This window comes from Lissotriton vulgaris, chromosome 10, assembly GCF_964263255.1.
Source record: "Lissotriton vulgaris chromosome 10, aLisVul1.2, whole genome shotgun sequence".
NCBI classification, from domain to species: Eukaryota; Metazoa; Chordata; class Amphibia; order Caudata; family Salamandridae; genus Lissotriton; species Lissotriton vulgaris.
In genome coordinates this window covers 1009581511-1009608786 of record NC_141698.1, presented here as the reverse complement: position 1 = coordinate 1009608786, position 27276 = coordinate 1009581511, and the positions used below count along the sequence as shown (strand labels likewise).

Below are 27276 nucleotides of genomic sequence, written 5' to 3'. Positions count from 1 at the left end.
AATTAAATGCCCTCGGCAAATCCTACTTCCTAAGATCCAGATGACTGACCATTTCCCCTCCTCCACCATCCCAGTAATACTGGGTCTAAATCAAACCCGTGCAACTCATAACTCGCCCAGACCTCCAGCGCAATATACCACCATCCACGCAGTCAATGCTGCTACAGATAATCCCAGCCCGCTTTCTTGCACGCTTGACAACTGCAGATCGGCAGCACTACATGCTACGGAGATCGCTGAGACCATCCTCCGTGAGGAAATGGACATTGCTTTCCTCACAGAAACCTGGCTCAATGACCACTCGATGGCCATTCTTGACCTACTTACTCCTCCTGTGTACTCCATCATTAAACAGGACAGGCCTGATCGAACAAGTGGAGGTCTAGCTATAATCCATAAAACAGAAATCCAACTCTCCCTTCTAAAGAATGCTGAATACTCGATATTTGAATACCTCAGCGTTGCTCTATGTCAAAGGCTCCCCACCCATCAAACTGCATACCATCTACCACCCTCCTGGTGAGCGCCTACACTTCGTTGAAGAGCTATCTGACCTACTTACTCAGTCCTCCCTTTCTGACTAGAAGGGTGCGTTTCTGGGCGATTATAACATTCATTGGAATAATGCAGAAGATTCAACAGTCAGGCGCCTCGCAAACCTTCTTGAGACGAATTACCTAAAGCAACTCTGCAACAAACCTACCCACATCAAAGGCGCTACACTTGACATCATCACAAGCAATGACTGGTCTACCTTATTGACATTGTTCCCATAGACTGGTCTGACCACCATCTCATACTGTTCAACATCATGACCATTGTCTATCCTCCCTCAGTCTTAAACAAAATCTATGGACCAGAAACCTCAAACAAGTCCCTCCAACTAAACTGGAGTCAAAAATTAATGCACAACTTCAATGTCTCCCATACTGTCAACACGCAAACGAGCTCACTGACCACTTTATTAAAGCAATAACCGAAGTTCTAGACCAAGTTGCACCGCTCAAACTAAAACAACAAAGAGCAATCTAAATCTTGGTTTAACTCGGATTGCAATAATGAAAGAAGAAAACTTAGACTAGCTGAAAGGACTTGGAGACAAAACCCCACATTATTACATCCAACTCTCTTTAGAACTGCAAGGTTAGCTTACAAGAAGCACATTTAAAGAGAAAAAGCCTCTTTCTTGCATACCCAACTTGACCGTGCAAACAATAGGCCCAGAGAGCTCTTTAACATTGTCAGAAGACGAACCTCATCTGCCCCACATGGCCTAACTGCCTCCAAAGAACGATGTGAGGAAATTGCCAGCTTCTGCACAGACAAATTTGCTAAAATTGATCAATCCTTCCCTCAAGTCACGGCCTTTCCTACTCTGCCAATCTCCTTTAACATCGCCCCTCTCTCCAGGACAACCCGACCTCCTGAGCCTTTCAAAAATCAATCAACACCAATTGGATCAGAAGACCATTTTTTCAAACCCAACTGAAAAACAACGCAAATTGGACAAATTTAAAACCCACGACTGAGCTAGAAGTCTTTCAATATCATTGCGAAATTAAAGCAGACCCCACACACCAAAGATCCTCTCAAGGCAAAACTAGTACACAACCTAAACCACATCATTGCCCTGTGTAGGACAAAAATCATTGATTCCTCCCTTGCCTCTGGGTGGTTTCCAGATTCCCTTCAACTTGGGCAAATCACCCCCATACTTAAAAACCACAAGGTGGACCCTAATGATCCCAACAACCGCCATCCTATCTCTAAACACCCGTTCCTAGCTAAAACCTTGGAGAAATGAGTCATACAACAACTCGACCGCCTCATAGGCAAATACAACCTACTAGGCTCCTTGCAATCTGGTTTCAGGAAAGACTGCAGCACAGAAACTGCTATGCTCAACATTGCTGACGACATACATCGTTCCTTAGAGAATGGAGATGCCTGCCTTCTCATCCTACTGACCTCTCAGCGGCTTACGATACAGTTAATCACTCATTCTTACTGGAATCTCTGAAGACACGTTCTGGCCTCAATGGGACAGTCCTAAACTGGTTCACTTCTTACCTCCAACACGGAACACAACAAATCAAAATCAACTCCTGCCTCTCAAATCCTGCTCCTGTCACTCTTGATGTCCCCCAGGGCTCAATACTCTCGCCCTCTCTCTTCAACCTCTTCCTGGAACCCCTTACTACCATCTTGAAACAAGCTGCGCTCAATTATCACCTTTACGCTGCTGACACGCAACTTTACTGCAAAATCAAATCACATAGCGATATCCTTCATCTTAACATCACATTGAGTAAGATTCAATCCTGGTTTTACTCCAACCACCTAAAATTGAACTCCAACAAAACCGAAATTAAATCATTCTATTCCCCCTCAAAGGTAACCACCTCCCTATCCAAGGCTGACTCACTGACCTCAAAGACCTAAACTGTCCGATCACTCTATCCAACACCGCTAAATCCCTAGGTTTCACCCTGGACAAAGATTTGTCACTGAAGGACCATATCAATAACTCAGCTAAAGGAGCGTTTACACACTTAAACACCTAAAAAAAAATATCAAACCTTTCATCCCAACTGATTACTTCAAATGGGTCGTTCAATCGCTAGTCCTCTCTAAACTGGACTACGGGAATGCTATACTCACCGGGACCCCAAAATCTCACCTCGCCCCCTCAGATCAGTACTCTATATGGCAACCCGGCTTATAACTGTAAATGGTATGAACACATCATACCTGCCCTCAAGTGCCTCAATCCCGACTACTTAGACAACAAACTCACAAGAGCAGGAAGTGCCAGACCAATGAGAAGCTCCAACACTCTTCTACTTGTCCCTCGGTTACTAAAAGAAAAATCTGCCCAGACTCGCTCTTTTTCAGGTAATGCTCCAGCACCTGGAACGCCCTCCCGAGTGACCTTCGCTGCAACCCCTCCTACCCAGGCTTCAAAACAGACCCGAAATGCCATCTCCTCAATACTGCAGTCCACCATGAATCAATCTGATCCTGATTTCTATTAGGCTCCTGTGATCAGGTCATTTCCCTGCTGATCTGCTGGCCTTTCTTGTCTTCCGGTACACCTTATTGTTCCGGTTGCCTTGCTCTTCACGGTCCTTTATTTACTTTTGTTTTAACCTCATTTCTGTAATTTTTCATCCTCCAAGACATTACAATTGTTTCAATGTAAACAGTAATGTGTGCTCCTCTAGATTTTTACTTCCCCTATATTTTTTAATCCATATCCTAGGATTACCTCCTTGCTCTTGCGTCTGTACTGCGCTCTCTAGCCTAGCTAGCACTTTATGTCCCCAAAATTGTTAGGACCTCAGTTCAGTAACTCAATCTTTAGTGTTACCACAAATGTTTCAATGTATATATTTACTGTGTGTTCCTCTGTTGCACTTTCACTTCCCTTATTTTTAACCGTATGTAACCATTGATCCAAAGATTATTGCCTTGCTCTTGATTCGGTTTAGACTTTCACTTCCCTTATTGTTAAGTGTATGTAATCATTGTTCCAATTGAATATTGTCTTGCTCTGAATTCTGTAAAGCGCTATGTATCATATGGTTAAATGTAATTTAATACAACTAAATAACTAGATCAGTAATGTGAATTTCATTTTCACTTCCTGAGAAATCATTTTAATTCCAACTTCTGATAGTTGTAAGTGATATTCCTTCAAAACCCTGTCTACCATTGAAGTCTGGCAGTCACATTTAGCTAAAAAGGTACACTTCCTACCCTAATGTACTGTGCATGCCCTTTCATGAGACATAAGACATTACAACTGCAATAACACTGGCCATGGCCTTTTAAAACCAAAAGCTTCTATGTATGCTACAAGGGGATTTCCTCTAAACCCTGAATAAAATAAGAACAATGCATGTCTGATAGTCATTCCCCTTATGTACGAAATGGAGTTATTGGTTGAGGGGGGTGAAACCCTTCTCAATCAGCAACCACAATTCTTCTCAGGCTGATCCAGAAGCAAAACATAAATTAACCTGTGCTCACCCTCAGGTAACTTGGCACAGAGCAGCCAGGCTTAACTTAGAGGCAAAGTGTAAAGTATTTGTGTAGCACTTCAAACAGTAACACACTAAAAGCACACCACAAAAGAAGCCCACAAAGTTAGAAAATTAGAATATTTTTTAATAAACTAAATAAGACCAAAACAACAAAAATCCAATCAGTGGAACCTAAGAGATTCAATTTGAAAGATTTTAGTTAAAAAAAGTGCCAACTGTGAATATATGGTCTTTCCGGAACAGGACAAAGTCCCAAGCGCAGACCGACCATGACAAAGTGTGAACTGGCTACAGGGACCCAGTTAGGCGCACTGAACAAAAGTCCCGAGAATCCTGGTTTGAGGAGCCTCGCAAGAATCCACGACGAAGATGCGTCGCTCAGCGGAAGCAATGCGCTGTTTCGGAGATGCGTAGAGATTGCAGTGAATGATCAAAGATCCCGTCAACATGGGCTTGCGATGCGCAGTCCAGACTCGGGGAGTTAAGGCAGTCAGGGCAATGTATGAGGTCCGAGGAGCTACAAGACCGAGTCCAGTATCGTCGTCAAGGCATGCAACAGCCTGCGCAGAGGATGTGTCGTGCAGCGGGGGTGTCGATGAGCCGCCGGGCTGCGATGCAGTCTTCACGGCATTACCGATGAACGCTGCAGTGGCGATGTGTCAGTTCTGCTTGGGGTTGCGCCTCGTAGCAGGAGAGACTTCAGTTCCACTGGGGCCACAGAGGCTGAAAGAGCACCTTCCAAGAGTCTAGGACTGGGGTTGCACCGCCTGGCAGAGTAGACTCTCAGATGGCAGAGCCCAGGTGCAAGGCTGTTGGAGCCTTCTGTCTCTGAGGGTCAAGCCAGGAGACCAGTTACTAGCCCCTGGAGTCACTCTGGGGTTCTGGGCTCAAGAGATGTAGGTCCAGCCCTTCGTACCCAGGCAAGAGGACAGCAAGTCAACACAGCAAAGCAGCAGCACAAGGCAGTATTCCAACAGAGTTCGGTCTAGCAAAGTGGCAGTCCTTCAGCAACACAGCTGGTAGAGTATCCACAGGTCCAGTAGTGTATTGAAGTGGCGGTTTATAGCCAGTTGTGCCTTTCAAGTGGGGAGACGGTTCTTTAGGTTTCCCTTTGAAGTCAGCAGGCATCTGCCGCCCTTGTCCTGGCTTCAAACTAACTACAGGGGGTATGCAGCCCTTTGTGTGGAAGCAGGACACAGCATATTCAAGCATAAGTGGGGCTGTGCCCAGCTCCTCCCTCCCATCCTGCCAGTGATGGCCCCTCCAGGCACTACTAAGCTCCTTATGGTGTGTGGCTGTCTAGGAGGAATAAACAAAACTGTCAGCTGCATCCAGTCATGTGACCAAGGTACAGGCACCAAAGGGCTATGTCAAGAAACTTTCTAAAAGTCGTTTTTTGAGGGCGTGGCCAAAATGGCGACCGAGTGAGATGTCCTTCCATGTCCCTCCAGCGCCGCCACCAAATTTCACTGCCATTCTACACACCAAAGCCCTGTTATCGCTCCCACACAGTAACCAGTGACTGTGGACCAAAAAACAAAGCTCTGACCAGTCCCTTGTGCTGGACGGGCACAGGGGTGGCCCTGCTGGTTCCGACATTGTGCAGGATCCGAAAGCCGGCGACGTGCGAGTGGCCCGGCCCTGCAGAGCTCGGTACGCTGCAGAACGGGACTCCGAAGCATATCCCTGAGCCAGAGCAGTGGGCCGGTTGAGTGCCTCCCCTCGGGGCTGGCAATAAGCGGTGGGGCACCAGAGTAGACAGACTACGGCCAAATAAGCAAGGTGAGCCTGGAAGGCAAAATGGAACTCTTCAGCACAGCCACGTGGGTTGTGGGTCCAGACCCGGGATATTGAGGGACTGGATATTTGAGCACCTAGGCCCAATTGTACATGGGTTCAGCACCTGTACACCCCACCTCTGGGAGACTAACAGACATTAGTTGGCTCCAATATCCGGAGCCTACAATATGAGCACCGGAGGCCTACCTGATTGAGTGGGGGAGGGGTGGAGAGTGGGTTTACCAGCTGTCAAGAAGAGGGCCCCTTCCCAAAGACGACTAGCGTTGACCCAGACTCAGTTTACCTGCCTTGACAGATCTAGGCTTACGTGGGGAGGATCCCGCCAGGGGTGGGACCAGAGACTCGAGGTAGAGACTGGGAGAGGATCTGGAACCATAGTAGGGATCCCAGTACGGATACACCTAACCCAACATGCAGCAACAACTCCGGAGGAGACTAGAGACCCCCTGGGGACCAGACACCCTGTTTCCCTTGTGAAAAGTGAAATCGCTAGCAGACAGAAACCAGCCTCTCACCAGAGCTTCTAGAGGTTACATGTACCAGGGCCTTGAGGGTCACTCCCGCAGAGTATCCCGGATGCCCACACCCAGATCCCAAAAAGATTTCAACCTGAAAGAAATGCGCTCTAGATGGGCCAGGGGCCCATCTGGAGACCAGGTCTCAGCACCGGCTACACAATAGACAAAAGACGAGGAGTGATCAGTACAGCAACTGAGCAGCTCATTTGAGTCCTTCACAGGACTCGATGATGATCTGCAAAAAGTCAAGGAAGACATTTACACTAATATCCGGAAACTCAGGAGAGATATGGATTCGCTAGGGGACTGAGAAGCTACGTTGGAGGACCAGGGAATTGGTCACGTGGAAGACATCAAGGCGCTGCAGCAAGAAATCATACGGCTCTGTGTCCAGCAATTAGATCTACAGGCACACGCTGAGGTTCTTGAAAATAGATCCAGCCGAAACAATATCTAGGAGGAGCACTATTCAACGCAGAGGGTACAGATCTAAGAAGCTTCGTTACAGATAGTTTCCGCTTTATTCTGGATACCCCCCCCCACAACTCTAGAGATAAAAATAGAGCGTACCCAGAGCGGGCCCCGGCAGGCAGAGACAGCTCCACCAGTAGTCATACTTGGTCTGCCTTCATCCATTCCAGTTGGAAGAGGACATTCTCCGCAAGGCCCGAGAAAAACACCCCATCACATTTAGAGACCAGGTGCTCACTCTCTACCAGGTCCTGGCTGCATCTACCCCGCAAAAGAGGTCCACCTTTAGACCAGTGACTTCCCACCTCCGTAACATCGAGGTACTCCGTTCCGCTTGATCTTCCACTTAAGACGGGAAGCTCCTCCAACTCTGCTCCCTAGAGGACACATGCAAGGTGTTGGACATAGATCCGATAATAGACCACACCACATGTCAAGGAACACCCACCACATTCGCCCACAGGTCGCCCTCGCTGGAGGACTCGTACGTAGACAGGGGAAAAAAGATCATCTGACCGGACACCATCACAAAAGGCCAGCAGGCAGCTTTGGAGTCGCTCCCTGGAGCACTAGCGAAAACCGACCCCCTCCTAATGCAAATGGGCAAGTAACTTTGCAAACTGCACGGGTGGCGGGGCTGAGGGAGAATGGCCACAGAACACACTCCTGCACCCGATACCTAGAACTGTGGACTGTAAGTTTTTCTAAATTGAATATTCAGGTTTCTACTTGCATTTTTGTTTGTACAGTTGAAGGGGTTTCTGTCTGAGTTGGGGAGTCACACATGCTTACAGCAATCACAATACAACATGCATGCACTAGATGTGAGACCCTGGGATGACAGGCCAACTCCAATCGATACACCGATTTGCATTCGGGTAGTTTGCAGGCTTCTCTCGCAACTCAATGAAGGATCACCCCCTTAAGGTCATTACCCTGAACGTAAAGGGCCTTAATAGCTCAATCAAATGAAGGGGAGTCTTGTCATACCTGAGAGTAGGGGAGCAAACATATGCCTACTTCAAGAGACAAACCTCCTCCTCCCACAAGACTACCACCGGCTCAGTCGTTCTCACACTTTCCCACATGAACTCTTCTCAGCACACCCTAAGACAGGCGGGCGGCCCTCCTCTTTTCGCATACCTTTAAAGGAAACATAGGTGCTAAGGTTGCGGAGGTAAAGGGCACCTCCTTGCTTTACACCTCACTCTTAGCAACTGGTCATTGGTTATGGCATGTATCCATGCCCCGAATGAGAGTGAGGAGCCATTTTTGCAATCTGCGCTCCCAGACGTTTTGTCCACCTAAGAACGGTGGGTTCTGTTTGTTGGAGATTTCAATTTGGTATTAGATAATGACCTCGACAGATCCACATCTAGATATGGGCCGGCTGGGGCACTATCGAGGGAGGGACACCGGTGGATAAGAGGTATGAGTCTCCAAGATATCTGGAGAACACTCCTCCCCCTGGCCCGAGAAAATTCTTACCTCTCTCATGCATATAAGACGTACGCACGACTGGATATCTTCTTGGGCACGAAGGACATTGTCACTTTCACCTCGGAATCCGAGATACTCCAGGATGTGCGGTCGAACTACTCAGCTGTCTCATTGATACATCTCCATCCACACGCTGCCCTACACGGACCCGGCGGTTGAAGGACAAGCTGCTACAGAACCCTGAAGTAGTGAAACAGGTTGGATGGGCTTTTACTGACTGCATGGCGTTGAATGACACTCCCGAAGTCTCTGGTGCTACACTCTGGGAGACCTTAAAGGCGGTTATTCGCAGGGAACTCATTACAAATCTTATCAGCTGCTGAAATGGCAAAGACAAGAGGGGCATCTGAATTAAGCGAGTGAAAGAGGTAGAGGGCATCCACCAATGCACAGGACCGCCAAGGATCTGGCGGCTATTGACAGCGAAAAAACACAGGAGGTACTTTCAGTCTGGGTAAGGGAATGGACCCAAGTGGTGTCCAAAGATGCATGCAGACCACACAGTTGATCTTGAGAGAAGACAATATTATGTCAGAGAGAAAATGAAATGGAGAAGATACAGAGTCTTTGAGACTAGAAAACAGTACCCATCAGCCCACTCAAAAGCGGAGTATCGTCATCTGGGTAGTGGGAGAGAAGGTGTCCTATAGGCTCATCCTCAGCCGAAGTCTAAGGTTGCCTGATCATGGACCCTTCAGGTCGAAACATCCAACCCACAGAAGACAGGATGTGAGCAGACAGGGCGGAAAGAAAAAGTTGCAGTGCAGAAAATAAAGGAAAAGTGCTCCTAGTGTTTAAAAATGCCTAGTTTGATGACATAAGGTAACTTTATTGGGTTTGACCATCAAATTGGCATCATTAAAAGCAGTATGCTGATAGCATGGAAAAAATGTTTTGCTATCTGTCATGAGTGTTACTTGGTCGACTTGTTTCAGCCTTTAACGGCTTTCTTCAGGACCATGATAAGCTACCGCAACACATACTTATCGTGAATAACGACCAATGTCCCATGGATTCAAAGGAAAAAGGTGTATCTTCTCCCTAAATGCAGGGAGAGAAAACCTCACCTCGCCTGGCGACTGCTCAGGTAAGAAGGAGGCCACGCACTCTCCGTCGTTGCCTCGGGTCTGTAGACTGAGCCCCTCTGTAGACTGAGCCCCTCGGCTCAGTCTACAGACCCGAGGCAACGACGGAGAGTGCGTGGCCTCCTTCTTACCTGAGCAGTCGCCAGGCGAGGTGAGGTTTTCTCTCCCTGCATTTAGGGAGAAGATACACCTTTTTCCTTTGAATCCATGGGACAGTGGTCGTTATTCACGATAAGTATGTGTTGCGGTAGCTTATCATGGTCCTGAAGAAAGCCGTTAAAGGCTGAAACAAGTCGACCAAGTAACACTCATGACAGATAGCAAAACATTTTTTCCATGCTATCAGCATACTGCTTTTAATGATGCCAATTTGATGGTCAAACCCAATAAAGTTACCTTATGTCATCAAACTAGGCATTTTTAAACACTAGGAGCACTTTTCCTTTATTTTCTGCACTGCAACTTTTTCTTTCCGCCCTGTCTGCTCACATCCTGTCTTCTGTGGGTTGGATGTTTCGACCTGAAGGGTCCATGATCAGGCAACCTTAGACTTCGGCTGAGGATGAGCCTATAGGACACCTTCTCTCCCACTACCCAGATGACGATACTCCGCTTTTGAGTGGGCTGATGGGTACTGTTTTCTAGTCTCAAAGACTCTGTATCTTCTCCATTTCATTTTCTCTCTGACATAATATTGTCTTCTCTCAAGATCAACTGTGTGGTCTGCATGCATCTTTGGACACCACTTGGGTCCATTCCCTTACCCAGACTGAAAGTACCTCCTGTGTTTTTTCGCTATATAAGTTGGGGGACTAGGTACCTATTCTGTCTATAAACCATTTCCCCTCGGACCCTCCAAATACTCTGTATATTGTTGGGCTATTGACAGCTGCAAACTCACAATTAGCAAGCATCGACCTCAACAAATCAGAGTATGCAGCACTTCAGCTGTGTCATGCTTTTTACGTAGGGGGAGTTTAGGGAGGCCATCTCTTAGCCAACAAATTGCGCACTGCGCAACAAAACTTGGGAGTACTCACTTTGTGACACGACTGGGATGAACACCGCGGATGAGGAATCAATCGCAGAGTTACTTAAAGACTTTTTTGCTGAATTATACACAAATCAGCATCTAGACCCTGCGGTCAGCACATCCTACATTGAAGATGCTCGCATATCACCTCTCACCCCAGACCAAACAGACACCCTGGAACAAGACATTAAGATAGAGGAGGTAAATACTTTTATCTCTCAACAAAAGCACACAAAATACAGGGGATCAGACAGCTCTGATTTTGACTCGGTTGTACAATCTCTCCCTCAATACTGACTGCATTAATGGCGGTCATCCACAAACACAGCAAGGCTAAACAGGAGTGCAGCTCATATCGCCCAATCAGTCTTCTGAACGTGGACCTTAAGCTATTTAGTAGTATTTTAGCGGCCAGACTGTATCCGCACATGCCTTCCATTATAGACCCGGACCAACAGGCTTTATCCTTAGCGCCAAACCAGCGATAAATACAAAGAGTGTCCTGCACATGTAAGAAAAGACTTCAAATACGTCTGGCGAGTTCATACTTTTAGCTATAGGTGCCCAGAAAGCCTTTGACTGGGTCCACTGGCCCTTTCTAGAGCAAGTATTAGCCCACTTTGGGGTAGCTGAGAGATTTTGTATGTGGGTGCGTAACTGCTACCACCTTTCTTCTGCGTCAGTTAGGGTGAGCGGCCACATGTCCGCTCCTGTCCACATTAGCAGAGGCACGCGGCAGGGGTGTCCTCTGTCGCCACTGCCGTTTGCTTTATATATGGAGCTTCTAGCCCAGAGAGTCCGAGATAACCCAGAGTTCACTGGCACCACATTCGGGGGAGAACTGCACATGAGCAGCCTATACGCGGATGATGTGCTGGTGACCCTGGACCAACCGACCGAGCTCTACCAGCTTTTCTGTCCAAGCTGGAGGCGTTCGGCCTCGCCTTGGGCTTTCTAATTAATGTAGCTAAATCCCAGGCCTTGAATCTTTCCCTTCCCTCTGCAGTAGAGTCCCAACTTGCAGCACAATATCCCATTCAATGGGCGAAGGATGCAGTTCCCTACCTAAGAATCTAATTTGCGTCGTCCCTACAGAAAACTGCCATAAATTATCAATCCCTGTACAAGCATGTCAACATAGAACTTGCTAGACGGTAGCGCCTCCCAATTTCCTGGCTGGGAAGAGTTGCAGGCCTTAAGATGACTAACTTACCCAAGCTTCTCTACCTCTTTCAAACACTCCCCCCGACGCCTTCAAAAGGGCTGATACCTAGGTTGCAAGCAGAACTCCACCACTTTGAGTGGGCTGGGATGAGACCTCGAATGCAGGGAGAAGTTAGCTATCTCCCCCCAACTGCTTTGGGACTGGGTATCCCTAACCTCCAGTCATACTTCCAGGCAACCCAGCTATAGTATCTGGTCAAATGAAACAAGAAAGATTCAGAACATTGGCTCTACCAGGACCGGGTGGTAGCTGGCACCGCTCTATGGAAAATCCCTGTGCTGAGGAGATCACGTAGACCTCTGAATCCATATCTCTCCCCGATCACCAAGGTGACTATGGATGTCTGGAACTTATGCATTACTCGCTACGGACTTTTGTACTTTTCCTCCCCAGTAACACCATTATTTGACAATCCAGACTTCACACCGGGGAACAACCATGCAGTATTCTCTAAGTGGCGCCAGACTAAATGCTGCTCCACAGGACACTTGATAGATGAAGAGGGGGAAGAGGGGATGATCCCCTTTCAACAATTATGGACTTGGCTCTTCCAGAGACGGAATGTTTACATTACATGCAACTCCACCACTGGCTTCTTCACCCGGATCATCAGGCCTCAACCCTAAGACATTTACTATCTATAAAAAGTGGCTGATCAATAAATCCTCCCACAAGAGACTCATCTCCGACCTATATACATTTTTGACCCAACCCACGATACACATACATAAACCTAATCAAGCATGATAGGAGAGGGAAATTGGTAGACCACCAAGAACTAAGAGAATATTTACTACAGGGCTCACCACACGGCCCTCATAGAAACATTTACCAAGGTAGTGAAATATTGGTACCTGACCCCAGTACGGCTACACAGGATTGCCCCAAACAAAAGTGCAGACTGCTGGAGGGGCTGTGGGATGGCGGGCTCTTGGACATCCATCTGATTGTCCAGGATTACAAGCATATTGGACACAAACACTTGACGACATTGACCGCCACCTAGATACTCAAATTCCCTGATTCCCTTCTTATATCCTATTAGGCTTACTAACCCTCTCACTTACCCCCAAAAATCCCTACGTGGACGGCAAATTGGAATGACTCTGGAGGTAGCAGTACAGAACATACTTATGCACTGGGAAACAATACACATACCCACTCACCTGGGATGGCGTCACCGCCTGTGGTAGATCCTCGGAATGGAAAAGATCACGCTCTCTACTACGAACAACAGGGCATCTTATGGAGATCTTTCGAGGCCATACTGGTCTCTTTCCTCATAGGACTTTCAAGAAATGACATGCCTTATCTATGTCCACATACTGCGGCTATGCAAACTAAACATATGCACCAGCTCAGAGTCGGATTTATAAAACAAACTGAGTAATGTGAATAATATTACTGCAAAGCAAGCTGTGTGTTTGGGGTGGAGGTGTGGGTGAGGGATGGGGAGGGCTTAAGTTGTTTTTTATTACTCCTAGAAGACACACCTTGTAGATCTTAAAGAAATGTTGTACACTGGATGGCATTTACACTGCAAGTTGGCATAAGTTAATAGAGATTTGAGCCATAAAAATAGTATTTTCAAAAATGCAATTTAAAATCCGACTTTACCATGAGCTAGGATTTAAAATGTCAATTGCATAGACACCAAACATGAACTAGATACCTGTTCCCATTTGGAAATTACACCTATAAAATGTAATAAGGTAACTACAATGTTATCCCTATGGGAGCGGTGGGTCTTGTGTTGTGAAAATGTAATTCAAGAGTTTTCTCTACCAGAACATGTAGATTATAAAAGTATATGTCCTACTTTTAATACATTGCACCCTGCCCTCTGAGTGGCCAGGTCTACCCTAGTGGTGACTTACATGTATTAAAAAGGACGGTTTGGCCTGGCAAAATGGTTTACATGACCAGGTCGAAATGGCAGTTTATAACTGCACCCAGGCTGCAATGGCAGGCCTTAAGACAGGTTTAAAGTGCTACCAAAGTGGGTGGCACAATCAGCGCTGCGGGCCCACTAGTAGCATTTAATTTACAGGCCCTGGGTACAGGTAGTGCCACTTTACTAGGGACTTAAAACTAAATTAAATATGCCAATTGGGTATAAGTCAATGTTACCATGTTTAGGTGAGAAAGCACAAGACCTTTGGCACTAGTTAGCAGTGGTAAAACACACAGAGTCCAGAGGTCAAGAAAAACAAATTCAGTAAAAAATGGAGGAGTCAAGGCAAAAAGCCTGGAGCTCAGCCTGCAGGGAAGGCCAGGTCCAACAAAGTGTGTGTGTAACACATAGCTTATGGCCACAAGACGTGTCCTATTTTCAACCCCGCGCAGAAACTAGAGACTGGGTCCAGCACCTCTACTTGTTGTACCCACATGGTAAGGCCTAGAGCAAATACTGACTAAGTTGTTCGTCCACTCCCCACCCATTCCCTAGGGTATGGGCCAGATCTTTAGCCAACCTTACAAGAGGACAACCCACACCAATGCACAATCTTTTGGAAAGTGCATTGCAAATTTGTCAAAAAGTGCCAAAAATGTAAGTGTCCATAAAAATGCTTTTAATGGGTTGAACCTTAACTACAGAGTCAATATTGATGTCTCAGTGTTCTGTATTACACACCGAGGCAACTATACATACACAACTCGAAACTTCAGTTGAATAGACATTATGGCTACAATCCAAATCCAAAAGGGCAAACAGACTTCACAATTTAACGGTTAGATAACACACATACACTAGTTTGGAAAGTGTTGTACAGATTTGTCAAAAAAGGACAAAGTTATAAGTATTAAGAAAAATGCTTATCCCAGGTATCAGTAGGTCGAGCCTTAAATATAGAGTCAATACTGATAGCTCTATAATAGCTCACTCACAAATACACAAACACGTACTTAAGGTATATGTAACTACAATCTTTAATTGCACGTACATGTTACAACCCAAATACAACAAGCATTTCCACTGTAATAGGTCTTGCATTTGTAGGAGTTAGAGCTATTTGCGCTGTAAAGGACAATTTCTTTTATCTATGTCTTTTTGTTTGGAGTGTTGTGGATATATGAACCGAGGCGGAGCTACAGCACTACCTACAGGACTTAGAATGAGGAATTACCACTGGGACCAGAGAAGCAGCTGCCGCACTGCACTGCCTAGAGGACTTAGAATGAGTAACCAACAAAACCAGAGAAACAGGTAGAAGCACTGTATAGAGGACTCAGAATGAGGGATAACCGACGGGACCAGAGAAGCAGCTACCAGTACTGCCCTGAGGACTGAAAAGGAGGAACTACCACTGTGACCAGAGACACCGCTGCACCACTGCCTCAATGATTTAGAATGGGGGAGGGACTGAAGGGACCAGAGAAGCAGCTAGCAGCACTGCCTAAAGGACTAAGAATGAGGAATTACCACAGGGAACAGAGACACAGCTGCAGCACTGCCTAAAGAACTTGGAATGAGTAATTACCAGTGGGAGCAGAGAAGCAGCTAGCTGCACTGGCTAGACTTAGAATGAGGAATTACTGACGGACCAGAGAAGCAGCTAGCAGCACTGAATAGAGGGCTAAGAATGAAGAATTATTGACAGGACCAGAGAAGCAGCTGGTAGCACTGCCTAGAGAACTAAGAATGAGAAATTACCACTGGGACCAGAGACGCAGCTGCAGCCTGCCTAAAGGACTAAAAAAGGTGAATTACCACTGGGAACAGAGACACAGCTGCACATTTATGACCAGATAAAGAACAAGATTTACAGCCCTGTTTACAGAAACTGAGCTCAGAGGGAGTGAAAAATAATTAATGCTAAAACTAAAGATTGGGTGAAATGGAGCTCGCAGTAAAGTTAAATTTCTAACATTCTAACTTGTCAACTCTATCTTCAGTGACCCAAACTCTGTAGATCATAAGTGAAAGCTAAGGTGCGAAGGGGAGAACACACGGAGAAACGGCTCACTTTTGCAACATTTCCAGAACACAAGGCAGGCAATCGGGAAAAAATAGTGTGTGAAACAAACTAAAGGGACAGAAGCTAAATGAGCCCTGTAACAGGGCCAGTCGCTGTGAAAGGGAACAACAGCCCAAAAGGGAGGGAGAAATGGGCATGAGTTACCATTCAAAAGCAAGGAATTTAGAAAGGGACCCGGAACAACCAATGAAAAGCGATGGCCCCGCTTGAAGCCCAATACATCGTGCAAAGCAGCGCATGCACGCTACTAAACTATCTTAAAAGGATAAACAGAGATCACGCACTAATGGCTAATTTCACAAACATAAATTCCCTTACATGGTGCACTGATTAGGGCGTTGCAGGTGACTTCAAGTGTGCATGATTCATATTGATTCGGAATGCCATTCTAACAGAAAAGCACACAGGGTGTAGTGTTCACAAGCCTATGAAATTCCCTATGCAGGTCACAGGTAATGATTTATGGCCCTACACAAGGTTGTGCACTGCTACTGAACATATTGTCTTTCTTTTTAGGTTTGCTGAGTCATGGGAGCACTATAAGACAACCTAAATGTTAAAAGATGGCCTAGAAACAGCAAAGCCACTTCCATTGGATCTGCTGACCTAATTGTTTAATGTTGTATAAAAATTTACTTTTTTCCCCACCAATCTGGGATGTTTGATATTCCCAGTAGAAGTGTGATGTGCTATGTCTCTCCTTCTTCAGGATAATTTTTTGAAGAATGAGGTTAACTGACTTCATCTAATGGTGATGGAACAATATTTAGCGCCTGGCAGACAATAACATTCACAGATTTTTTTTTTTAAACATCTGGGACAACAGATTGATTGCAGACCCAAATGGCAATAAATGTTTGTATTTTTGTTTCTGTTATTTTTATTGATTTATTTATTTTTTGTTATGTGAACAGCTAATAAATACAGACATGACGCATACCTCACCAAACTGTACTCCCTTGGCCTAACGTAGGTTTTCTTACCAAGTTGTACTGTGTGCCCAGCGTGTTTTGTGCACTCAGTGCCCAGCATGGACATACAGGAGTTTAAACGAAAGGAGCAACTTTTGAGACCATCTTTATAAAGTCCAGTTTATTTATTTATTTATTGGTTTGTATAGTGCTTGAATCAACTCCAGCTGGAGTATCTCTGCGCTTATGGAGCCAGTGGTGACGGAAGAGATCGTTGGGTGGAGTCTAGATTTCATTTCTGAACAAAGCGGTCTTCAGGAGTTTTCGGAAAGCGAGATGTTCTTTGCATTGTCTCAAGGACAGAGGGAGTTTGTTCCGTAGAGTGGGTTCAGTAATGGAAAGAGCTTTACACCCATGTTTGGTCTTTTTAGCATGGGGAACTACTAAAAGAAGATTGTTGCTGTACCTGAGGGATCGAGTCGGAATGTATGGAACAAATTTTCTTTCTAGGTAGGCAGGTCCTTTTCCCTTTAGACATTTATGGATGAGACAGCATATTTTAAATTTGGCTCTTTGTCGGATCGACAGCCAATGCAGTTGCTCAAGAAGGGGTTTAGATGCAGTTCTCGGGGGTGATTGAGAACAAGTCGAGCTGCCGTGTTCATAATGACCTGAAGCTTGGCCAGCACGCCTTCGTTAGCGGCAAGCAGCAGGCCATTGCAATAGTCGATCCGACTAAGGATCAGTGTCTGAACAAGAGTTTTCCTAACAGAGTCAGGCAGTAGTGGGAAGACCTTGCGTAACAGGCTGATGGTGTGGAAACATACAATCCAAATAAAACTTTCCAATACCAAACTTCGGGGCATTTGTAATGTTTTGTTTTTCAAATGGGGGAAATAAAAAATATTTAAGTTATGGACTACTGGACTCGGTTCTATTACAATTATGATAAAGAAAAGGAAACAGTATTATAATCAAATAATGATTTTCAACTAAAAATAATTTGCTTTATCTTTAATAAAGCACTGCTAGTTACTACTGCTGCATTGTGAGTCAACAGCATTATAAACAGCAGGGGTTACTTTTAACAAGTTCTACAGCACTCATGTTATCGACGATTTCTAAGAAAAAAGGTTGCATTGGTCCAGTTAGAAAAAATGAAGTGCATAATACACCTAATTTCCGCAGCAGTTGCAATTAATCAGGCGAGTAATTGTACATGCCTAAATTTGAAAAAAGAAGAAGAGGGCAGTGAGCTTTACACAAGTGTAGATCGGTTTTGTGACCTAAACAATTGTGGATCAAGCCGAGAAAACTAGTTTGCCATGGATGTGGTTTGTGATGGATTACATTGATCAAACACAGATTTCCTAAGCAGTTATGAGGCTTTTAATTCGAAAACAAAGTTTACCACTATATTTCGTCTCGAAAAGTTGTATGGTGAAGTTGTACAGTTAATTCAATATTCCCAAGGAACAGCCCTGTACTGCACGTGGACTCAAAAAAATATTCCAATGGGAGAAATAGACCTAACCAGAAGTAAACAAGAAAAGTCAGGATATACGCTCAGTGCCTCAAACACACTACCTACATCTATTATTACCTCCTTTGTCTCACCAGAATAATGGTATATGTTTTCCAAATATGAATTACTTCTTGCTAAACAACCCATCTAAAAATCTAAATTATAAATAAATAAATAATGTCCCTCGTATATTGGGCAAATGTTTAACAACAGCCAATAAAACACCACAGACATCTCAGCAAGTGATTGCTGTCGAACGCGTGGCTCCAAGGATGTAGGATGACTCAGTAATTATCATGAACATAAGATGAGTAACTCATGGTTGGTAATGTTTATGTATCCAATTATACTGCTATGGAATCACGTGAGATAAAACAGTAAGGCCTGACATGGATTTCACAGTAAGCACTGTTCAAAGACTGACCATATTGGGTACATGAGGCTGGCGAGACCTATAGTTCTCTTATGTCACACCTAAAAAAACACAGCTTTTATACTTTATAAGACTGTTCCTTATATCCGCAAAATATGTTTTATTTAATAAGATGCACTGTTTCAACTTTGAGGAATTGAATTAACGATTTTTACAAGAAATGTGAGGTAATTATAGAAAGAACGTGGCAATTCAATGCAACTAGATGAGGACAAGGGGCATCTTGGTTTATTTATTCCTGGAAAGTGAGACAAACCTTAATTTTTACGGGTGCAACACACAGATAAGGAAGCGTTCCTTCTGTCGCTAAAAAAAGGGTGTTAATGGGAAGTAAAAATTAGAATTGTTTTTGAAGAAGTTTATTTTACAGTTTTGTTAAGTACAGAAACATGTTTAAAGCAGAACTACATATTTTAACAATCATAAAAACAGTAAACTGCAAAATGTTAGATCAAATCAAAAATATTAATATATAATTTGCCTACATTGTAACTGACGAAGTGGGTTTTTAAAGCTCTATTTGAGTTCGACACACTAAGTAGTGGATTGTATTCATAATAAGGACGTAGCTAATTTGAAGAAATTATATTTTAAAGTGTTTAAACTGCTATTTGAACAATCACGCGGTTATCCATACAACACATACATAAATCTGCGATTTGAAGCAAATTGCACATTGGAAACAAACAGGCTGTACTTTGCATCAAACACATTAGAGCTCGTCGATTTATTTTAGTACCAACCAGTTGACACATGTTCCTGTAACTTATTTAAAACTACCATATTTTATAAAACACAATTACGTCCAAATTATTTTCTCATCACTTTCGCGGTGGCAAGTCTGCAATTCACGAAAGGGGGAATGGGAAGCCGCCAAACATATGCTTTACTTGAAGTTTGACTTATTTTACTTAGCTTGGGGCTGTCGATTATTTGGCAGTGAGCGCCACACGCATGAAAGGGTCTCCTTAAAGGAAATTCCGTTTCTTTAACATGCACTCTGCTCAGCACCCCACCCTTCCCCCACACGTGACTGCTGCCTTCTTTTAAGCTACAAATGAAGCGTACTTACTAGCACTCAAACCTTCCTGCCTGAACAATTACCTTAACCGGCATATTACACCAGGCTCCAGCACGTGTAACGTGTGGAGTTCAATCTCTTACCTAAATGTCATTTCAAAGTCACATCGATGCGGGTGTGTACAGTATTTCTATATTATCATATTTGCTTTCTTACTTTTTTTGCAAAGAGCTTGCTTATAATGTATAATGGCGCTGACGCATGGCTGATATAGTTCACGTGATAAATAATGATAAACTTGTAACTTTCATTGTTTTTACGCTCAATTTCCGCAGGAGCATGATAACAATTAAAACGTATGAATTTTTTTTTAGGCTAACTGATCTATTTCCCCCTCCCACCCCAATTGATGGGCCAACAAATGACTATTAAAACACGGACCGAATTATCTAATTTTGTATAATTATAGTCACAATCCCAATGCTGGATTTAATGCGAGCAGCTTAACAAATCTACAAGAACCGCATTTTCGAATTGGAGTAGTGGGTCTCAATTTCGCATATGCACTAAAGGCACAGTGCTCACAAACTCCCAAAGGTTATCACGAACAGTAATATTCCTAATAAATATGAGGTCGTAAGTGGAAATAGGAAATGGGGTACTTTTCGTTCAGTCATTTCTTTCTGGCTGGCTGGCCTGCACTACAACAGTACCCAGTTCTTTTTTTTGGTAAGTCCTGCTATGTCTAATCGTTTCCACGTGCAAACGTTAACTGATGTGCAACTTTACATGAGTAAATGGAACACAGCTGTGCAATTGCTCATTAAACAGACTTGTTTGTTGTACTTTTTGGAAAATATTTTTCACGTTGGAGAAGAAAGGCCCTTCCCCTACAGCACGAATAATGTTTGCGGCATTTATCCCGGTTTCTGTCCTTGAATCCAACAGTGTTTCCAGAGTGATTACGTACCGATCAATACTCACAAAATTATGAACTTGTTGGCGTTTCACAACTATAGCTAGAGGACGTATCAAAGGGTGTCCACAAGCCTTCCATGAACCCTTTATTTGCTAAAGCAAAATGGCCAAATCACGGGTGAACTGAGGTGTACACCTAGCTTTATGAATCGAACTGAGCGTACATTCTATCACTGCTATTACTGGCGTAAACGTTCGGGACCTGAAGAAGGCTCAGCGATCTGCCACTCCTATGAAACAAAGCAGCCCCAATTCTCATTCCGCGTTTTGCAACTGTGCCTGGGACACGATAACAAAACTTGAAGCCACCAAGAACTCCTACGCTACAGTCCCACAACCGACCATTGCAAACTCTTCACTTGTTACCTGTTTTTAAAACAAATCAGATTACCCACATAAATGTCTGCTCTGGAAAGGACAGAAACCTAATTGGCAAAAATAAAATGTTACTGCAAATTGAGATGCTGGTGGAGGCCGAATAGGATGTAATTGCAAACCCAACATTCAAAGTGGATCACGTATTAAAGTGAAGCAGTAAGAAATTGTTTTACTAACTCAACATCTTTGCTACGTAATTAAGGGCATAGTCCAACCTCAGGCATACCTCTGCCTAGGACGACAAATCGCAAGACAAAGGTCAACAGAGATGAAAAGCTTCTATAGTGTGCGATGACTGATTTTATTTGCAACAAAGGGTTTGAATATTGTGTTGAACCAATTGAAAAACTATGGAGGCGATGATCGAATTAGATCTATTAAACATTTAGTTTCCATCATATTGCTGGTCAATGCCTTTTTTATTATTAAACAAGCTTGCATGCCATGTTGTGGAGAAGTGTGGCTCTCCGATTAGAGCGGCAGACCCTGAGGCAGAGGTCTAGTCCGGACCAGGGTTCAATCCCCGTCGCGGCAGGGTCTTGGGCCCAATGTCCTCGGACCCGATAATTCTCACCTCAGTGCCTACTCTAATCATGGGTTCCACTTTGCAACTCTGGGCAATAGCTTGCTTAATCTCCACACCTCACAGGAACAGGCAAGGAAGGGTTCCACAGCGGTATTCGTACAGCGCTTAGAGACCCCTGGGTGATAGGCGCTATACAAATCCAAAAAACATTTACATTTACAAAACCTTTTATGCCTACAGTGGCCAACAATATCTCAAAGAATAAGTTCAAAACATCTCTGCATCATTTATAAATCTACCCTAGACCTTGATATATTATATTTCTCACGCCGGATGATTCCTTCATTGTAATCTTAGTTCTGTCTCTCAACTTCTCCTGCCAATGGAGTCTGATCTTGCAGCTTTTCCTCCGATTTTCTTGCTTCTCTTTTCTGGAATGGTCACCGACTAAGCATTAGTCTTTCTTCTATGCTTTCATCTTTTCACCAGAACTTCAAAACTTTTTAATTTCATAACTTGTTATTCCCCTTGCGTTATCCACCCACACAGTATCAACACAATAAACAACTCTGCATACCATTCTGCGCCATGCTAATTGCAGCTTTTATAGTTCTATCGTTCGGTTGTGTTTTGAAAAAAAGAGCATTAACGGTACAGTAAAAAACACAGACAAATTATATCAATCCTGTGTGCAGTATTATGATTTTTGGTTTGGACAAACATGGTATCAAAACTCTTTGCAAAGTAAATACCATCTTACCCAAGTCAGGGAAGTTTCTAAAGCTCTCCCTTTTGAATTGTTCTACTTCCATTTTCTTGAACTGCCAATCCATATATAGAAAACAAAACTGCAACCCGTCATATACAACGAGAAAAATATGACTACATTTCGAGGATTACACAGCCCTTTCAGACCTTCTAGTGAAGGAGCTCTCAAGATTATAGAAATGACTTATAATGTTGTTACTTGGGAGGGATGTTCTTATTTCAGACTATTGCTCTTATTAGAGAGGTTTATTTCGCATTTAAATTCTGGCAGGGTATCTGCATAGACAGGATATTTGAGAAATGTACAAGCCAAACGCTGGGATTCCTTTCAGGCACACTGTTTCATGCCCTCATTCCAATACCCTGTCTTCTCCCACTCCTTGCTTGCAGTCTCTCTGGCCCCACCCTTGTCTCCACTGCAACCACCTTGCCTCTTCTACACATACCTTCTGGTCGAGCCATTATTATTATTATTATAATATTATTATATTTCTTATATAGCGCCAGAATCGACCCCCGAAGGGGTATCTCCGCGCTTGCTTGGGAACCCGTCCTGGTTTTTCCCTGTGAGATAGCCCCTACAGGGCATCCCCAAGGTGAAAGCCAGGCATCCCGCCGCAGGGGGGCCGTTGTGGAGATTAAGCAAGCTTAATGCCCAGAGTTGCAGAGTGTGAACCCATGATTAGGTCAGGCACTGAAGCGAGAATTATCGAGTCCGTGGACATTTGAGCTCAACACCCTGCCACGTCGGGAATCGAACCCTGGTCCCGGGTCTGACCTCTGCTTCAGGGTCTGCCTGCTCTAACCAGTGAGCCACACTTCTCCACCGGCATATTACACATCGATGGTTGGCTACTCACACACCCTACCACTCCATCAGCCAGTCTGGCATGCGCATACAGAATCAGCTTTTGCTAGTCACTAAGTAGCACATTCTGTGCCTCTCCCCAAATACATTCTTTCCCTAGCGCTTAGAGGTTGCCTCAGGACTGCACCACTTTCGTTACAAAAGTCAAGATAATAGATACAATTGTTAGCCTGCAGACTGGAATTATTTTAAAGAAGAATATATAAAATTAACAATGTCAGAACCAACTTTGCCACAAAGACATGCTGAGGATGGATAGAGTGTACAAAAAGACTTAGGCCCATAGCGGGATCCTGAATGTACCATTCTGTATCAGTACAGGTCATACTCCTGTAAAACATTTTCATAAATTCCAACATTCTTATTAGATTTGATTTATTAGGGGTGGGGGTGAGGTGTTAATCTTTCTCATCGTCCTTATTTATTTAGCTATGGTTAGTGGATGTTCCAAGTAAGCGAGTGCAGAATTTTAAGGAGCATATTTGTCTGAGAAATACTATGGTGACTCGTAAAGGTGTCTGCGCATGTCACCGAGATATACTGATTTTTAATAACTGGGTCATTATCACACAAACGTTAGTGGCAACATTGGGACAAACAGTATTTGCAGACGTTGCAGCAATAGTTCGCACTAGGAGCAGAGCACCAACAATACTATCTCATGCTTTTGCATGGACACTTTCCCTAGCATTCAGCAAGTGCTTGTAAAACACGTAAAATAAGGTGTATTAATGCAGTCAAACCCGTCTACACACAATATGTACCAAACTCCTAACTGGGAACCAAAAAGCATACAATGCTAGGCATAACTTATCTGGCTGGGGTGTTTTTAAACCCAAAAATCTTCCTGGGTCTAAAAAGCCGACTACATGTCAGCCTGACCCCAATCTGCTGAACAGAGGCCATAAACTCACAAGGTAGTTACATAGCACGGCTGCGGTTGCCTTCATGCCATCCTCTCCCAGATTTATTTATTTATCAGTTATAAATAAAAACGTGACCTTCCTTCACTTTTTGGTCTCAGAGAGGGTACTAATTAAAAACACATTCAAACAAGTCCCTATGGAGCCGTATATTTGTGTCCTTACCCTCAAAGGCTAAAACACGGATGGAATTCTTAATAACAATTGTAAAAAACATTTTGGTAATCCATGTCATTAATTGAGATCCTGTTCATATTTCACATTTTACTTAATCTTGCATTCTGTAAGAGTGTTAACTGTATCCGGGACATTGTCTTTTTGTCATTTTGTTCACATTAACCGGGACATTGTCTTTTTGTTCACATTAACCTTGTATCGTGTACACTTTGAACTGAGTTCAAGGTGTTTACAACTGGCTATGACTTTGAGGTCTGGAGTGGAGGTTGAAGGTCGTGCGAGTTTCTCACAGCACCTGTCAGTGGGTCAGAAAGGTGTTCAGAATGCATGGTTACCAACAGGGCACAAGTCGTAAAAAAAAAAAAAGAAGTAGGGGGAAGCGGTCACCGGAAGTGACGTCACGACAGAAGTGACGCCACGAAAGGTGCCGAGCTCCTAGTCCCAGAGAGGCCAAAGAGTGAACTCCAGCTGTTTGGCAGGGGGGGGCGGTGTCCCCCCCGGTAAAATAAGTGGGGGCACGCCGTCCACCCGCATGGTACCTCGAATCGAGCCCTGGTTACCAATCCATGGCCTCTTTGCAGAGAATACAGAGCAATGGTCCAGTTGCAATTGCAATTCTGGGCAGATGTGTATCAAGGAAGTACACAGCAGTCAAAATATTTACAGGGTGATAATAAAAGAAAATCCAGTGGTTACAGGTTAGTAGGTGTGTTGTTTGTTTAGGAGGGTGTAGCGTAGGAGATGCAAGTGCATTCAGGAGATAGTAAAAAGTTGCTGAAGAGTAAAGATACGAAGTGAAAGATATGAAAACGGTGAGATACGGAGGGCAAAGGGTGTACGTTTAACACAGATTAAACATTGTACCTTACTTTGCTCTTGTTTCTGATGTAACTTGTAACGCTACGATCCTAAATGTAAAGCGCTCTAATACCCTCTTGGGTCAAGTTTGCGCTATATAAAACTTTATAAATAAATAATAAGACGATTGAGACACTATGTACACCACTACCCATGGTACAGGCACAATTTGAGATTGTAAACATTTTCAATATTTTTTACACCAAAATCATTGTACTTACTCATTTAGCTAAAACTGCTAACAACATAGACAAAGCTGGTGGGTGGAGTGGTGTGCGACCCATTGACTTTCAACAACATAGACAAAGCCAATAGTCCTGTCAGGTTTTAGGTGTATGTCAGCTGTTGTGTTCTACATCTGGATTCAATAACAGAAAGCTCAGAGAGGCAATGAATACCGGTGTGGTGGCACGCTGTGGAATCATAGAAATTTAATTTACGTGTTTAAGCCATGCCCTTCATTGAAAAAGCCCTTCCCGTTTTATAGACCCCGCCCGCCCAAACCGTTAGAACCCTGTATAAAGGTGTGTAAAGCTGACTCATTCCTACAAAACACTGAACTGCATGTAGGTCAGAGCTCATAAGGTGCTTTAAATGGAAACACAAAAAGTGCAGGTACTCACTCTTTATAGTACCGGCTTGCTCCTTAAAATTGCTAGCACTCTCGCATTAAATATAATGCAGCAGGGAAGTGTAGGTACTCTTCCTTTCACAATAAAGACGTGCAGATACTCAGTACAGATCCATTTAAAGCACTCGCCCTCACCTCCAAACCTCATCCTCTCCCACCCATAGTTCTGACAACTTTTGGTGACCCTAGTTCTCTGCCTCACTCAATCTACTTAAAACCCGACATCTCAAATAAGACATCTTCTAGGCAAACGAATAAGGAATATTTCACGCACAAAGAGAACGCAGAGCAAATCTATATTCAAATGCAATTTAACTATGTCTTTCTGTCATTGATTCGAGTTTGAAAAGCATCAAGTTAACTCCATATACACTATGCTCGAGCCTACAGAGATATGTTCTTCCAAATCGTTCTTTCTCTAACTCACCTCTAGGATACGTCCAAATAACGATGAATACATTTACGCATTTCTATCGGCCTCCCTAGGCCCAGCCTTAGGAGTTAGGACCACTGCCTAGAGAAATGCAATAGTCCAACTACCACCCATCCCTGTCCTGATGTAACATGCATCTGTCAAGCAATGCTTAGGCTGCCAGTCTTCCTCCACCCACTCCCCGACGGTCTATTTACCTGTCAGGACAGCGCTGGAGCTGACAAATTCCGTGTCCCCGTTTCTAGCAGCGGGGAACACGGTCGGAGCTTCTCCCCAGAGCCCCTCCCAGCTCTCTCCCTGTCCGGCCCTCACAAGAGAGCGCTGGAGGCTGCCATCTTCGCCGTGCCACACAGACTGCACTGAGCAGGCGCCGAACCCAAGTCAGCTGACCCCGCCACCCCGTGTCAGATCCTTCCGCATCCCACTTCTCCGCGCATGCGTACTTCTGTTTAGTCTTGAAGGGAGAGAGAAAGTGAGGGGAGAGGGGGAGAGAGAGAGAGAGAGAGAGAGAGAGAGAGAGGGAGGCAGGCAGGAATGGAAAGCGAAACTACGAGCCTCGATCCTCGGGAAGCGGCGAAAAGGGCGGCCATCTGTTAACACAATTGATTCATAGTTGAAGACTTGAGAGATAAACGAAATCTTACCTACTTTTCTAACGGAGCTACTCTGACATATAAGGTTTTCATTAGGAAACAGAGACCAACATCTTTTGCAGCTTAATATGTTAAATCATGTTCTTCACCTTTTAGTTGGTTTTTTTATTAAATACCCCGTGTTTTCTTTGATATTTTCCCTGATGTACGAACTGAAACTTTTTTTTAAATGGACTTGGTGGATGTTACGCTCTTATTTCTTGCTCTTCATAAATGTGTATAGCTGAAACAGGGAGGCCACGTTGTTATATATATATATATAAATTGTCAGAATTCCGTGTTTCTTTACAATTTACAAATTAGATATTTTACTATTCATTTTATAAATATGTATTTCCCATGGGTCAGTAGAAAACAAACTACCTATGAAGTCTTAATGAATGATAACCAATAAGAAGGCAGTCATCCAGTAAAAAGACTGGGAACATCTAGTCCTCTCTTCTTGCTGCTCGTAGTCAAGATAACTAATTCTTAATTTTCTATTACATTTGCCACTACTAAAGTTCTTTACTATCACTTTATGGTTTGCCACAGT

General features: G+C 44.1%; 1 protein-coding gene across 4 annotated transcripts in view; it reads right to left on the bottom strand.

The window, feature by feature from the left end:
* Positions 1 to 26543, bottom strand: part of DNAJC13 (DnaJ heat shock protein family (Hsp40) member C13) — a 1694551-nt gene extending 1668008 nt beyond the window's left edge. For all 4 annotated transcript variants that reach the window (XR_015300721.1, XM_086942056.1, XM_086942057.1 and 1 more), the window contains exon 1: positions 26286 to 26543. The gene's annotated coding sequence lies outside the window, so the exon portion shown is untranslated. The remainder of the gene's footprint in view (positions 1 to 26285) is intronic.
* Positions 26544 to 27276: the final 733 nt, after the last annotated feature.